Source organism: Cavia porcellus, unplaced genomic scaffold (genome assembly GCF_034190915.1).
Source record: "Cavia porcellus strain 051 isolate PalLab524CR breed Dunkin Hartley unplaced genomic scaffold, mCavPor4.1 scaffold_10, whole genome shotgun sequence".
NCBI lineage: Eukaryota > Metazoa > Chordata > Mammalia > Rodentia > Caviidae > Cavia > Cavia porcellus.
In genome coordinates, this window is record NW_026947493.1 from 40,963,013 (window position 1) to 40,980,737 (window position 17,725).

A 17,725-nucleotide genomic window follows, 5' to 3' on the forward strand; every position below is an offset into this window, starting at 1 on the left:
TTGGTGGAACATCTAGACATAAAGTGTGTTAGCCACAGCCATGAATTTCAAGCTATGGTCAAGTTGCCGCGAAAGAAGAATTGGGAAGAGATGCATATAATTTGCTTTCTTAAACAACTATAGTTCAGCTGAAATAACAAGACTCAGTGGAATGCACAGCGTCCCATCTGAATTGTTCTGCTGACTCTCCCCGGAGTCCATCCCATCAACCTTCATACAAAATAAAGTAGTAGTATTATCATGGAAGACTGATAAATTACTGTTTGGAAAATTTTATCTTACAGATTACACTGATATGGAGCAGATGATGGAAAATGAGAGAACAGAACTCTAGAGAAGTGAACACAATTTTATTAAAATAAGATATAAATTGCATAATTTGGACTGGAAAACAAATCCTGTCTTGAATTAAGCAGTGCCTCAAGAAGACAAACCTTGTGAAGTCTTCCTTAGATATGAGGAACAGTCATATTTAGCCTTTTGTTTTAAAGGGTGTTTTCCTATGATGAAAAAATGTTTGGCCAGTCCCTGAAAATTCAGTGCCCTGTTACATACATAGAAATAAACATATTAAATGGTCATTTTCTAACAGCACATCTTCCAGAGGGGCTGATGTTTTAGTGAACACAGCAATGGGAGAAAGTGGCCTTTGGGTCTTAGCTGACAGCAGTAAAGAGGAGGAGTCTGGTCTGGGGGAGAGTGAAGAGGTGAAGAGAAGGGAAGGAGGAGTGGAGGAGTAAATGAATATGCAAGGGCTATCCTTCCGATACACAGTAAAATTGTTTATGGATAAATTTCTAGTCTATGTACTCAGCTAATATTTTTGTGCTTTTCTATTTTAGTTTTGATTTATGCTTTTGGTTGGGTTGTATAGATGAAGACTCTAAAGATTTATACAAAAGTGACTGCTTTTTCTATTCCTCGAAAAATGAATAGGGGATTTGAGAAGTAGGACAGGAAGGGAACGGAACTAAACAACTTTTTAGTACCTCCCCCAACCAGAGGAAGGTCTTGAGGTCACACCTCTAAAACATCCTCCAAAGTTTCATGCCTTCAAAGGTAAGAGTTGGGGCAGTGACTGGACCATGGGGGCCATGTTACTTATGAGTGGACAGTGAACTAGTCCACTGCTGAGTTTATGACTGGGTGTGATGCTGAGAGCTGAAGCCTAGTGGGAAGAGGTGGGTCGCTGTGGGCTGGCCTGGAGGGTATGATATTCCTCTTCCTCATCTGTCCCGTTCTGCTTCCTGCCTGCCATGCTGCAAGCTCTCCTGCCATGCCCCCTTGTCATGCTGCTCCACCTCACAGCCAGCTGACTACAGCTGAAATCTCTACAAATTGATTCAAAAGAAATCTTTCCTAATGTAAATTATGGGTCTCCAGTAATGAGAAAGTAACCAAACCAGACTCTATTGTATATATAATTTTATACATTCAGTATTTTCCAGATTTGGAAATGGCTATTAAATTCATCAGGAATTTCCCCAGATTTTAAAATATTTCTCTTGGTTGGGGAAATAGCTCAGTGGTACAAGTGCCTATGTGGCAAACACAAGGCACCAAAAAACTTTTTTAAAATAAAAAATAAAATAAAATATTTCTCATGAGAATTCTACTTGAAGGTAAAATGTGGGATCCAATAGAATGCCACTCGCACTCTCAAAATATAAAACATCTAGATGATTTACAAAATCATAAATTTTTCTTACTTTATCAATAGATTGATGATATAAGACAAATTGATTGATGATACAAGACAAATTAAAACAAAAAAAATAGTTGCCCTTCTAAGAGGAGAAAGCAAAATAAATACCTTTGGGCACAGAATGCAATTCAGATATAAAGCAGAGCTTAAGGTAGGTAAAACAAATATATAAGAGAAAGTCTCTGTGAGACTGGATAAACAACTATTTTTTATAAGTCACAAAAATGACATATAAAAGCAGAAATTAATAAATTGTACTTTTCAGAAAATTGAAATCTTCTGAACTTTGAAATAACTGAAATAATGGGAAAAAATTCAAGCAATAATCTCAGAGAAACTATTTGCAAAATAAAATCTGCTGAACAGTTTGTATCCGGAATACTCAAAAAACTGTCTTAATTACTTTTTGTTGCTGGACAAAGATACTCAGCATCCACAAGTTAAAAGAGAGGCTTATTTAGCCCACAGTTTTTAGAGGTTTCAGGCAATAGTCAGCTAGCTCCAAGGCAGAGTGGCAGCGCAGAGAGGCAAGAATCCATGGCGTGAAAGGCAGGAAGCAGGTAAGCACTGTTAAAGAAAGAGGAAGAATATTTACACCTGTGTAAATCCTTCCAGATCATCCCCACTCTGACCCACCTCTTCCCACCAGGCTTTGCCCCTCAAAGTCACACCCAGTTAAAGTCCCACCAGTGGAGTAATTCAGTATCACACACTCATGATCCAGCATCACACATGCACGATTCAATCACCCGCAGAAGCTCCATCTATGAGCCCGTGGGGCTTTGGAGAGACATCTAGATATAAACCATGACAAACTCTTAAAACCAAATAAAATAAAGCAAGTAAATTTTTGTAAATGGCCCAAGTTTTTTTCTATATTGATGAAAGAAAATATATGAATTATAAGCATATAAAACTGTGTTCATTACTGCCCTTTACTCAAAGCCGTACATATTCCAATGATTTTGGAAGTTTTACCCAAAACTGAAAAACACTTCAAATATTTCAGTGACTGGCAAATGGATAAATGAATTGTGAATATTAAGTATAAAATACTATTCAGCAATAAAAAATAACAGATTATAAGTACATGCAGCAACATGGATGAATCACAAAGTTATTATACTATGTGAAAGGTACAAAAGACAGAAAACTAAATATTCACATACTTCTATTTATCTGACATTTGAGAATGGCAAAAATCAGACTAGAGGTGGCTTAAGCTAAGATTGGGAGAGTGAGATTGCAAAGATGTAACAGAATTTGACTCATTGCTGTTCTGGTACATATTTGCCAAAAAATAATATGATTTTAAAAAATAATTCATGGGAAATATATCTGATAAAATACATTTTTCCAGTTGTGAAAAACTATACAAGCTATCATATAAATATGTATATATATATATATATACATATATATATATTTAAGATATTTGATTACAGAAATCATTGGTACTTAAAATTGGATGTTTGACTTAGAAGCTCTCTCTTTTTGTATTTCTTTAGTGACCTTTAAGAACATGGTTTAAATCACTGTTGTAACGTTGATAGGCTACGTTGTCCTTACCAGTCTTTCTTCCTTTCCACTTATATGATGCATTTCAAATCAGAAAGAACCGCTTCTATTCCATTTCCAGGGTTTCATCTCTCATCACAGTGTTATGGAACTCGATCAGGATGTCATAAGCAACCAACAGGTGATAGGGCATGAACAGCTGAACTCTGTTGCAACTTCTTGCTGCCTCAGTGCGAATGCAGCCTACTAAGTGAGTTTCGTTATGAGTGAAATCCCTGCTTCTGGGTGCCTTAAAGATTCATCAAGCACCTCTTGACAGACAGACCGTGGTCTTTGTTCTTTGTCTCTTGTATCATTATAGGGCCTCATTAATTTTCTTTCAGTGAAGAAGTTTTCTTGCTGTAAGGCAATACAACCAGAGGTTCAGATAATAGGTTCTGGAAACAGAATTCTTGGGATGAGAGGTGAGATTTGCTTCTCAGCAGTCATAGCTTTGCAAAGTTAGGACCATCCTCTATAATATAAGAAATTAACTACAAGTCCTTTATGGGATCAGCTGACATGACTTGTGTAAAGATCCAGGCACAGAAACAAGGAACAATGGAGATTCTATTCCTTTTACCTAGCTGTGTCCTCCCTCTGTTACATCTCTAGTGACTGTTTACATCTCCTGGTGAGTACTGGGAAGGTTATTTCTTCCAGCTGGTATGTTGGGAAGAGAGCTAAAAGTAACATGGAGATGGACATTCTTGTGGTCACTTACCTTGCTGGTTGGGCAAAGGAAACTCCCTTAAAGTTCTGCCCTAAGTACTATCTTCAGTCCAACCCTGCCACACTCTAAGGTTATCCTGTCAGTCACCTATTATCGATAGAAAAGCCTTCTCAGTGGGCTCTGCTCTTGTGCTTTGACCACATGAAGATAATCCTTTATTTTTATCTCACTCCTGTCATCACTGTCCCTTCATCGTCACCTGGTCTTTCTTCCTCTTAAGTAGTTGATGAAAGTCTGAGAGCCTGAAGATTACCCTTACTCTGGTTTCATTTGAACTGTGATTTCTCGCCTTTTTTGAAAACTGTCCCATTTGGTTGCCATTCTAACAGCTGGCTTGCTCCTGTTCTTTTTATTTATCTTGTTTGCTTTCCAAATTAGAAAGAAAAATTCTTTTTTCATTTTTAAAATTTTTGTCACAGATACTGGAGCTGGGCCTGAGCTGGCTTTCAAACATATCTTTCTAGTTGCACAAAAAAAAGAGCTCTAAGGGAACTGTAGAATTTGCTTTTAAGATTACATAACTGCTAGAATTGTACTGCTGGGCTTCCAGGCTGTAAATAAATACTAAACTAGTGAATATTTCACCAGGATTTTAACTATAGTGAAATTCTAAGTGAGACTTATTTTTGAAATGACTGGTAAAGAGAGATTTTGTACTCTGTATTCTAAGCAAATAGTATAGCCTCCCAAGGCCATCTACCATCTGCCAGCTATGTGTCTAAATTGCCACCAGTCAAATCCCACTCCAGTAAACAACATTAACCAAAAGGTTTGCTTTGCTGAATAATTCTCAAGTCCTGAGAAGTGGTCCATTGACATTCAGTGAGGGAAAAAACATAATGTTAGAGAAAGGATGACCTATACTAAGCAATTAAAAGAAAAGGATTTTTAAAAAGAAAGGAAAGCATAAGAAGTAATAAAACATCATAATAAATAGACTTAATAAGAATTTACTTTATGCAGAGTCCCGGGATTAGCACTTTAGCCACATTACCTGCTTGAATTCTCAACACAATACTTTCAGGTAAGTACTTACATTACCACATACTGCAGATAACAGAAGGGGAAAATAATGTCAGTGACTTAAACTCACATAGATGGTAAATGGCAGAACCAGGACTTAAACCATGCTCCTTACCGATGGTCCTCCTTATCAGGACTGGACCATCACACTTCCTGTATTAGGGTTCGCTACAGGATCAGATTCAATACGAAATATGTGTATGATTGTACAAAGTTTTTGCTAGGTAGGCTTACAGAAATAAAAGTGGAAGAGTTGTAATGGTCATCTGCCATATCACGGATGGAACATGAAATGGTCATCTGTCCTCTGGAGGGCCAGAGGATCCACTCAAAAGGTCTGGGGCTGAGGCTCACAGGAGAGTCTGGTGTGGGTCTGTGCAAGAAAGTTAAAGCTTCTGCTGCATTGGAAGGCTGAAGAGCGTGTTAGAAGCCTAGAGATAATACCTAAAGAAACAAAATAAACCAGTTCTCCTCTGAAAAAGGAAGGGAAGACTTCTATTACGGCTTGTGTGTAGAGATGTCCTCCCAAAGTGGGCACAGGCGGAACTTTTCAGAGGTGGCTGTATCTAGGGTACGTGAAGCTAGGATTAAGAGTGTGCGGTGAATGAATTAGTTCTCTGATTGATTTGACGTGGTTCTGGGTGTGGGTAATGGGAATGCCACTCTGAGTGTGGGTGGTACCACTCGAAAGGCGGATAGCCTGGGTGAATATGAAGGGCAGAAAGAAGGCTGCTGTTGCTTCTCCTTCACTTTCTTTCTTCTGCCTTCCATGAACTGTTTCTCTTCTCTTTGCCCCTCTGCCCTGCCACCTTGCCTTGGAGCCAGACAACTATGAACAGAAACTTCCACAAACTGTGAGCTACAATAAAACTTTCATTGTTTAACTTTAGATGTCAAACATTTTGTCTCAGCAAAGAGAAAAGTAACTAAGACAACTTCCTTCTTTTTATTCTGTTCAGGCTACAATCTTAGTTGTTGCTGGTACTCACATTGGGAGTGAGGGAATCTTCTTCAGTTTGCATGCTGCTTGTCAACCATGCACAGACATACAAGCAATTTACTAATAAACTAGATGGCTCTTTCTCATATCATGCTGACATATCACAATTCCAAACCGCTTTTCCCTGGCTGGGTAAACGGCCTCTGAGGAGGTCATTAAAAATGGAAACCCCTGCTTCATGCAGAGCGATTTTGATTCAGAGGTTCAAATATGAGAGCCAAAGAATTCTGACAGGAGCCACAGTTTAGCTTTCCTATTATGACTCCTACTTTCTGGATTTGTGTCAGATTGCAAAAATGCTCTGTAGATTGTTACTACAGACCAGAGAAAGAAAAATGGATTTGAAAGATAAAAAGAGGCTTTCACTGTCCAAATAAGCTGATTGAGGTTGTCGCTTTTCAAATCTATATACCTAAAATAAGTGGCATGATTTCTGCTCCCTGTATCTCTTACAGTTTTAATGGAAGTCAGAAAAAAATAATGTAGCAAGAAAAGCAATGAGAATGATACAGTGGTAGATGCACACATATCAAAGGCTTGTTACTGTAATGCTACACTTCTTATTCCATGTGCAGACAGACAACTTCAGCTGTCTATACATAACTTGAGTCAGTCCCAGTTTTGTCATTTCTGTGCAAAGTTCACTCTCTACATTCACATGCAGTGCCTTTGTTTCTAACACCTAGTACCTGTGATCTTTCTGGAAGCTTTCCTGGGACAACTGAGGCTGCTTTACCTTCTGACATTTACTGCTATGGAGGGAAATCCCTGTGCAAAGATGAACATGTGGGAGCTGGAGAGGGCAGGGAGCTGGTTCGGGTTGCACAACTTGGAGCACAACTTACTCTTCAGTTTTCCTCTGTAAGGTCAGGATTCTGGAGTTTATCCTGAGATCACTTCCATGGGTGACTTTTGCCCTTTCCAATCCTACCATGTTCACTTCCTTATTGATCTCTCCTGAGAACCCTTTCTTCAAAGAGTACTTGACTGGGATCTTCTGCTTAAGATCTACTTCTGAGAGACTGACTCTGGATTTTTGTCCCAAAGTCCAAAAGGCTTTCTATCCAGAACCCAAAACATGAAAACTCTCATCCGTGCTTGCTTTCTTCACCCTGAGCCTGACATCACTTTTAGTTTGAGAGTTGCAAAGCAGGACTTCAAATCCTCACCTTGCTGGATTTTTTTTCCTTTCTGCTTTTCAAATAATAAAAAGGCTCTAGGTGTGTGGGGAGATTCAGGGCAAGGTCAGGACAAGACATGGGCCATTTGCTTGTTGTCCTACCATATCTATTCCCTGAAGCAAGAAGGGAAGAAGGGAAAAAAAGGAAAATGATCTGGACTGATACTAATTAATATCTACAAAATATTATTTTTTGTCTGATAGCTTTTTACTTAGCAATTCTTAGTGGTCAACATTTTGTGAAGGTAGGTTTCCAAAGCCCACTTCCCTCACTCTCATCCTTTACTTCTACTGTCCCCTCGGTGTCGAGAAATGGGCCCTAAAAATATGACTCAGTGCCTGCATTGGACATGATCTGCTGGGTGAAAAGAAAGTGAAAATTCTTGAAGACACTGGATAAAAACCTGACATCTCTGACCTCCAGAAACATCAGCCTTTGAGCAGCTACAGCAACCTTTCTGCTATTACTTTGACTATTTCTACTTGGCTTATTTATTCAAGCTTCAATGTTTAAAAAAAAACTCAACAAAACAGAAAATTTAACTCAGAGTTAGTCTATCCTTTTTGCTGAATATTGAACAGTGATAGGCTCAAAATAACTATGATAAAGAGGACATCATCATAGTGACTAAAATGGATGCTGTCAACTTCACCATCCATATGCTTAGAAAGAATCTGTTTACATTGTGTGGCTGTTTTTGAATAAAATCTGAATGATTTTATCATCTTTCAAACATCAAATAATCTTTACTGTGACAGATATTCTTACTGGCACCTAATTTTAAACGCTGTTTACTAGAGTGGTATAAAAAAGTTGTTTTCATGCTTGCAAGTAGAGGGCTTTGCGAATAACAGAAAAACTCACTGTGTACTTCCTATTACTGCCTGGCACAGTCTGTGACCCTTAAATACCCAACTTAAAATAAAAACCTCTAAACCCTCTAATGGTTATTTCAGCTGCACAACAACATACAGTTCCACTTACCATGTTTTAATTCTGGTTAATTAATTTGTTTCTACTTAATTACTGAGACAACTGGACTTTTAACAAAAAGTAAATTTATGACTAAAATGACTTGAAAAAGAAGACCGCCAGAGGGGAAAAAAGTACAATTGGAGAAAAAAATGATTTAATCCTTTACAAATAATGCGAATTTAAGGCCTGCTATAATAATTTACTTAAAACCTACTAGGAAGAAACACAAGGCCCATGGATAAAGAGACGATATTAAGACTTTCAGATATACTGTGTTATAAAAGACTGAATTCTGTTTTAGAAAATCTTTAGTAAGATTGCGATCATTATGAACATGTTATAGTATCATGAAAATAATGCAACTATTCTAATATTATGCATGTTAAAAGTTGAGGTATCACAGTTACATTTATGTTTATATTAGAGTATATGCAAAAGTATCAATAGTCTTATTAGATTCAGAACATTTTGATATTTTGTATCTTCAAAATTTCATATAACATAGTTAAATCACCCAAAAGATACAAAAATATGAATTGCTTAAAAAAATCTTTCTTTATTTAAAGAAAAACAGCAAAACAGGAAAAAGGGTAAAAATAATACAGAATTTCAAAAAAATTAATGCTAAGAAATCACTAGTTGATAAATTACATATTGTCATTTAGAAATAGTTGTTCAAGTTACAAAATTAAAACATAAAAGGTAGACAATGAGAGTGCAAACTGTTCTGTTCAATGATCCAACATAAAAAAAAAAAAAACAGTTTCTTTGTTTTAGCAGTACTATACACTGCTAAAACCGCCTTGTACACACTAGGCAAGCACTCTACCACTGAACTACACTCCCACCCAAAGCAGTTTTCAAAGGAGGACTCACAGGACAGCATACTCCCTTGAGCTCTGGAATGTGGCCATATTGTATTACTGTCAGGCATCTGACTCTAATGACATAATCCCCATTGCCACTCTTCCCTGAAACTTGGGGAAGATTTCAGAGAAAACAACACCAAACTTCTCAAACTTCTGCTCCATAAACGCTCTTCTGCTAGTTCAGGTTTAAAAAGTAATTCAGACTCCATAGTGCAACAAAATCTTAGGGATGTTGATTCTTCTTCTATTTTTCTTTGGTTTAATGGTTCAGTGATTTACAATAGAAAATATTAAGATCTAATCAGAGAAAGGAGAATTTATTTCACTAATACAAAGTGAATATTCTAAGTGATAATGGATAATTATGGGAGAGCAAAATAATAAAGTGAAAATAGTCAAGAATAATCTCAAAGAAAGTAAGCATAGTGGCCTTTTATATACTTTGTAACTATTTGGTGGAGATAATTGATCTTTAGGGACAAATGTGGACATGAGCCCTCATAAAGGCCAACTACGAAAGTGAGGATTGTGGTTTGTGCTATTGTGGTATTGTGTGGATTGTGGAATTATCTCCACAGAAACAGAACCATGGGCCACGGGAGAGTAGAACATCTGCATCTTGAAATGCTCTATTTTCACTTAAAAAGTAGATTAACAAACTAACTTTTACTAGTTACTACTGCTTTACTGAATTATGCTGCAAGGAACATGTTTACTGTTTATATAAGATATTGATAAGAGCTTAACTCTCCCTGTTGCAAAGAAAGAAAATATTTAGTGTTTATTTTCCTTAATTTATGAACATTTTAAAATCCAAGTTTTATATTAAGATTGATAATAGAAACCTCTTTTTAAATTTTTGTTACAACCCATCACTTCTATGAAGAAAAGAGAATGTTGTGAGGTAAATTTGGACTTGAGTTTTTTAAAGGTCAGTAAATAGATTTTTAAAAATACAACAGGACTGAGTTTGTATTGCACTATGGCTGTCTTCATAGGTTCCTAAGGCCAATGAAACAAGACTTAAAAAGCTGATGTTGTCCGATGATTATGTGACTATCTCCTTGAATTTATAGAGCCAGTCCTTTCTCTGATGTGCACAAAGAGTTACTCCAGAAAGAATTAACACTGCCAGTGTCAAATATCATAGGAAAGATAAATTTTAGGACAGGAAATGAACTCTGCTCAGAGGAGTTAGCTTGAGGGCCAACTGGGAGTCAGGTTGGACCAGAACTGACACCTGGAACATTTGTGGGCCATGAAGTAGATACCAAATTTCTACCACTTACATGAAAACAAGCTAAACAAGGCATGTGCAAATCCAACCGGACCCTCAGGGTGGGTCCTGGTTTGTCTGATTTGTCTCTGTGTTGTATTTTCCTTAGGTAATAGTGTTAATATCATCAAAAGCTGGTTTAGGTTTGGAAATATGGTTTCCTTATAGATAAGGGAGAGCAGAGTGTTCCAGATTTAATTCGCCACCCCAGATCCATGCACGTGCTTCACTTTTGGCCATGGTGCTAGTTGTCTTCCCTGGGTTGTGTAGCCAGCTGTCTCCTATAGCCAGTTGTTTCCTGAGTTCACTGTGATTACAAACCTAAAGGTTCAGTGTATCTGAATCCTGCCATACACCTGCTCTCCAGGATAGAGCTCAGAGAAAGGGGGGTCAATAAGTCACCAGGACTCTTTTTACACTCATGGTCATTAGATCTCCATGGGGCCAAATTTGACCCATGGGAAAAACAGAAACCAGTGGACAGACAGGCATTTTTCCCTTCCTGTCTCCCAGACAGATGTTTGGGTAGACACTATTTCTCAAAAGATATCTGGGGAAATCAAGAAACTTGTTTTCTGTTATGCTCACTAACACATTTATGTTTCCTCTCCCTCACTCCTTAACTTTATTTCAACAATCAAATGTTGGCACGTCGGTTTGCCCTCAGTATCTTCTTTACAGGGAAACTAGACAGACATGATAATCCCAAAAGTCCATTGTAAGAAAAAGGAGGAAATGAAAGAAGAAAGCTAGGCAGATGAAAAGAAGAAATGTTCAGAATTGGAGCATGAAAACAGAGACTCTGGAGCCAAACTGCCTGTATTCAAATTCTGGCACTATCACTGACTAGCCACGAGACCTTAAACAAGTTATTTGGCTCATTATGCATGCTTTTCTCATCCATAAAAACAGACTAATGAAAGAACCATACCAAAGTATTATGAAGACTGAATGAGTTAATTCACAGAACTGTATCTTACAGATTGTAAGAGCTACAGTGACAAAAGTGTCTATCATCATCATGATCATCATCATTATCATCATCAGCTTAAAGCTATAATCATTTTATGAGAATGAATGAAAAAGGCAAAAATGAAAACAAGAAATTGGATGCCAGCATCATCCTTAAGTCTGCAGGGCTTGTAGTACAACTGCAAGATAACCAAATGGCTTTGGGAAAATCTAATGACTTACCAGATTCCTCAGACACAGTACAGATAAGTTGAAAAATTTATAAAGAAGCATTTAGTTCAGTTCATGCAACATAACTCCCCCACAGTATTTGTGAGTGGCAAGATGGTATAGCCTGGCTCTGTGTAACCTGTTTCTATTGCTTAGAAACTCCAGAAGATCCATACTGATGATGACCAGGGTCAGCTACAGAGTACCTGTAGTGAAGTAGTGTGAAGTATTTTGAGAGAACAGGGTGGGAGTAGAAGACCCACAGAGAAAAGAATGTCAACTCAGACAAGACTGTACTAATAACAGCTGGAGGGCTGAGCTGTGCCAAGGACCACAGCTTTAATTCTTGATGGGACCAGGATACAATCAGACTGCAGCAAATATTAGTGCTAAACATCCACTGGCACCAAAGACTAACCACTACTCAGAAAATAGCATTCAAGTTAAAGCCACCTGTCTTCATCTTGCCTGCAAAGTTAGCACGCACATACCCATGTGAAGGAAGAGAGAGGAAGCAGGAAGAAGGAATATTTAACAAAGAAGAACTGATCCTGAAAAGAAGTACACCTCTGAGTTGACTAAATTTGTATCTGGAAGGTCTGTTTGAATCTGAGTAAACTGAGATGGCTATATTTTCTTGGAAATTTTAAGCTTATCCATGCTCTTTCCAATTTCACTAAAGAAGAGAACTGTAGTGTTATTGACATCAATGACAGATCAAAAATGGTGACTTTTTATACACTGGAAGAACTCTCAGAAATAATTGGGAATTTAAAAGGCAGCATTGTATAACACAGGTATGTAAACTATTTATTTCCAACAATAAAATTCCTCAGGGCTATAGCACTGAATTTGAAAATATACCTTTAAACTTTTTCATTGTCTTACTGATATCCCTTGAACCCATTTCCACTTATCATTATTTTTTCTCCTAGTTGAACTCCAGACATTTAATGAATCTCAAACAAGAAAAAAAAGGAGAATAGGGGCAGTTGAATTCATTCAGAATGAGCATTGTATTCTGTTCAGTTCTCACCAGAGTAAACAGCACAGTCTTTAAGGTCAAGCAAGAACAGGAGCTCAAGCGTGCATAATTAATAGGGATGTACAAGATGTCAAGACTCACGTTCCCAGGATTTGTTAAAATACAGATAAATTGGAATCTGACAAAATAAATTGTGTTTAATAACCCTTAAAAATGTGATCCTCAAAGCATTCTGTACTGCCTTGGCTGCCCATAGTCCAACTTCTTCTATCTTAATTTATAGTTGACAAAGACCAGTGAGAAAAAAATGCTTGAACTTAAGTAACAGAATCAGTTACAAAACCACTTACTTTATCACATATTTAATGTGCTTTTGTCTATCTATATGTGGTTTTCTAATTTCTTTGTTTAGGGATGACACATAAAGCATCATTTAGTTTCAGCTGAGAAAGCATCTTCCATAGTCAACTCCTGTCTTCCAGTCTCAGCAACATAGAATGAATTATCCAGGCTAACTTTCTTCCTTAAGTAAAAGAGATGGGTGATAGAAACTAGCCTCACATACATCAGGAAAGTAAAATGTCCTCTGATACCTGGAAGGCAGCAAGTCCCCAGCATAGATATAATTCTACCCTGACCAAATTATATATCCCCAGAGACACTGCACTGCTGCACAATTGTGTACTCTTCCAGTTTTTTACTCACCATTTCTCACTGGAGCAGAGTGGAAGGGCGATCTTCAAACTTCTCCATTAGTGCATGCTAAATGTTATACATCAGCCTTTCTCAGGTTTTCCACATATTTTCTTCCTTCAAGAATATATGTACCCAATGAAAGTTAAACTATACAGGTCTCATAACTATAGGAAAGAAAACAAGAGCAGCATAGGTTATAACACAGATAATCCCTTCCCGCTCCCTTTTCCACAAGGAAACCGTAGCAGTCAAATTAGCATTGGAATTTAAGTGGATCCAAATTGTTTCAGCAACTCCATTTCGAGTCAATGTTAAAATGTTTTCAGTGTGTGCCTTTTGTTGGTACTGAGTATGGCAAGATAATCATAATTACCTGACAATCATAATTACAGCCTTGACACAATATCCAAAAAAACTGAATCCTTTTTAATCTCAAGTAGTTCACTTAGACATTAAGAAAAACTATGTTTTAGCTAAATGAAATGCCAATATATCATCAAAACTTGAAGTAAATAAATAATCAGATTCTAAAAACAAAAAGAAAAGAAAACCTATGAAACTAAAAGTAGGGTAAGAAAGAAAGGAGAAATACATTTTATTAACCACTGATGATAATAAGCACTACATTAAAAAGTAGCACTTTTCTGATAAAGTTGGAACTCCCAATCAAATAGGAAATGATGCATAATTCACTAAATGGTGCTGGAACAAACCACTAATCATTTGTATGCTATTAGATCAGCTCATATATTATACAGCACCAAAACAAAGTTCAAATGAATTACGAATTTAAATACAAAAATAAAACTATAAAATATTAAAGGAAAATAAGAATGATGATTTATGTAATCATGCATGCAGAAGGCCTTTGTAGGGATTGGGCCAAAAGCAGAAGTCATTTTGAAAGAGATATTGTTAAATTTGGTCACACAGAACTAGAATTTATATGTGCTATGTATCAAAAACTGGGATCAACTTAACACCAGCTGACTTAAATCAGCATGGTGCTGCATGTAGATGGCCCACCTGAGGAAAGTTGCCAGCACAAAAGACAGAGAAAGGAAGGGCAGGGTTGTTAAGTGCTCCTAAGTGTTGTTGTTTGGAACCATTAGTCCTCCTGGAAGAACCTGTCATGCTGGCTTCCACAATAGGAATTCAACCATTTGTCATCGGAGGAGCTCAGGACCTTGTTGTTGAAAATGGCTATGGTTCACTTCAGAGGAGCCCTGGTTCTTACTTGGAGCATCACTTCCTCGTTCTGGAAGGGAAGATGTGTGCTATTTAATTTCCAAGAAAAGTTGTCACACTGGCCTCCTGACACGTACTCAACTGTTCCCATCATTGGTGGAGCTCAGGACCTTTGTTACTGAGGATGGCTGTGGTGCTTTTTAGGAAAGCCCTGGTGCTTACTTTAAGAGTCACTTCTTGGCTCTAGTGCAAATCCCTCAGCTTGGTGACACAGATCCTTCATTCTGCTAGCACAGATTTTCTGGCTTACGCTGCTGATCTTTGGACCTTCCCAGCATGGATCCATAAAACAGACTTTCGTGAGTCCTCATGGGCTCTAGACCTCCAGTTAGACTCATGGGAGGCGTTGTCACGGGCTCTAGGTTTCCATCTGAACTGATACAGGACATTGCTGTGGAATCCAGACCGCCATTGGCTGGATTTTCTAGGTCTTTAGTGTTGTGGACAGATTTCCTGCACTTTCTTGTATTTAACTCTGGGTGACCATCAGAAAATAATAATATACATTCTATGCGTATAATTGTTCTCCTTGTAACCACTGAATATAACAATATGCATATCAAAAGCTCATTGTGGAAACACACTTAAAGAAATACAGGAAATCCATGAAAAATATATGAACAGAAATAGAATTAAGGTAGTAAAAGTCCCTAACAAACACATTAGAAATAGTGAAAACTCCAATAGGAAAAAATAAATGAAATGAAAAAGCTCTTTATAAAATGATACCAAGTAGTCTGTAAACATAAATAAATGCAAAATGCTGTGGTAATTACGGGAATGCACATTAAAACAATAATGAAAAACTCTCTTCCAACAAATTTGTGCAGATTTTTTTAAGCTAAGATTTTGGAGGTTGAAAATGTTTAGAAATATGACTCCTCTGAGGAACATAAATTTTGAGGCAGTAAGTATGAGAAAGCCTAGAATTATTCTTACCCCCTTTTAAAAAAATCATTTCTAAAAAATTATCTTTCATTGATAAATAATGCTATTTCATTTCCTTCTTTGGTAAATTTTTAAAATAGAATGGGGCCTATATTGGCAATTTTTTCTATTCTCATCTTTCCTACTTGTCATTTTCGCATTTAAAAATGTTATAACAAAGAATATTTTTCTATCTTTATGTTACAAATCATGTCCAAGTATAGCTTTTTAATGCTTATTTTTCATTATAAAACTTTCAGCTTCTATGTGATTATATCATGGCCATACCGACCTGAATGCACCCGATTTCATCTGGTCTGTGTGATTATATCTTTAGATTTTTCTTTGTGTTTTCTATATTTGTCAGTTTTGAAAGTCCTTACCAACCAACACAAGTAATAGAAATATTCACTACATTTAAAATGTTTTAAATTTGAATCATACATTAAAATGAAGAAAACAACACATAGACCAACCCGAGTTCACAGCTATCAAACATACATACCTCTTGTTGAATTTATTGCTATTTGTGTTTTACCAGATTTCTTTGCTAAAATATTTTTAAGCAAAAAAAATTTAAACCCATTTTATAACGTGTTATCTTGTTATCATTCACTGTGTATCTCTAGTTTCCTTACAACTCCACAAAACTATTTAAATATCTAACAAAATTAACAATTCTTTGTATATATCATACAATAATCAAATTTTCCCAGTTGACTAAAGGGTGTTGTTTTATAATTAATGATCCAAATAATTATCTAAAATTCATACACACCACTGTGAATTTCATGTCTTTTAGACTGAAGGCAGTCCTGTCTTGTTTTTTCTCTGCTTATTGTTGAAAAGTAGCAGAAACTAAATCAATTATGCAAAAGATTATCTCAACTTTTCAAATGTACCTACTTTCTCCTGATGTTTAAATTATTTCTTTCTAAATATAGTATCAGTAAATAAAGTTAACTTTTCAGGCTTAGTTAAACTTGAGTTTAGTTTTTTTTTGGTTTTGGTTTTGGTTTTATAAGAACTATTTGTAGTAATACTACTGACTTCTATTATATGAAAGTTCTTTAAGGAGACTAATAAAATAGAAAAGACCCAACTAAAGTCAGAGATAAAAATGATAATGTTGCAAGTGATACCACAGAAACAAGAAATTTAAGAGGCATATGAGTAAAATGGGTAATCTAAAAGAAATTAATCCTTGAAAAATACAAACCACTAATACTTAATCATGAAGAAACTGAATATATGAACAAACTTATAACTAGGCAGATAGAATTCATAATCAAAAAACTCCCAAGAAAAAATGTCCGGCACTGGATAGCCACATTTCACAGTATTTTGTGAAACATTTCAAGAATTACTATCAATCATCAAGTATTTCCAAAAAATTAACAATAGGAATACCTTCAAACTAATGCTATAAATCTGATAAAATTCTGATACAAAAACCAGGAAGAATATGAAAAAAAGAAAAGATTAATATCTGTAGTATCAGTGATATAGAATAATTCCACAAAATAGTAGCAAATTGAATTCAACAGCCTATTTAAAAACCTCATTCTCTCAGGCTGGGAACTTATCTCAGCAGCACAAGCACCTGCCTGTACACAAGCACAAGGCCATGAGTTTGATCCCCAGTGCGAATAAATAAATGAATAAGTTTATCTCAAGGAAGAAAGACATCGTAACCTATGAAAAATCAGTGTGATACACATTAAAATAATGAAGGATAAAACAAAATACTCACCTCAACAGATGCAGATAAAATATTTGACAAAAGCCAAAACCTTTTCTCTATTTAAAAAAGAAACACTAGAAGTAGAAGAAAATTTTCTCAGCATAGTAAAGCCCACATACAAAAAAACCACTGCTGACCTCCTACTCAAAAATAAAACACTAAAAAGTTTTCCCCTAGGGGGCTGGGGATTTAGCTCAGTGGCATGAGCGCCTGCTTTGTAAGCAGGCAGTCGTGAGTTCGATCCCTGGTACCGATAAAAATGAAAAAGACAAAAAAAAAAAAAAAAAAAAAAAAAAAAAGTTGTCCCCTAGATTAGGAACAATACAAGGAAGGAACAAAACTACTTCTGTTCAGTATAGTACCAGAAATCCTAGCCAGATTGAACAAAAGAAATAGAAACCATCCAAATAAGAAAAGTAAAGCTAAAATTGCTTCTGTTTTCATATGAAATGATCTTAGATGTAGAAAGTTGTAAAAATTAAACATACACTCACACACAAATTGGTAAATCTATAAATTTATGGACTAATAAAAATCAGTTTTGTTTCTTCTTAGAAACAATAAATAAGGTGAAAAAGAAATTAAGAAAATTATTCCACATTATTTTTTGACATGGAAATAAAC

At 36.2% G+C, this 17,725-nt stretch overlaps 1 long non-coding RNA gene across 1 annotated transcript; it reads right to left on the reverse strand.

Moving 5' to 3' along the window:
• Nucleotides 1-331: 331 nt before the first annotated feature.
• On the reverse strand, nt 332-17,504 carry LOC134477886 (uncharacterized). Its single transcript, XR_010050147.1, has 3 exons — nt 14,209-17,504; nt 13,192-13,346; nt 332-3,622 (listed from the first exon to the last, which is right to left on the reverse strand). It is a non-coding gene; the product is annotated as an uncharacterized LOC134477886 (long non-coding RNA).
• Between the last annotated feature and the right edge of the window lie 221 nt (nt 17,505-17,725).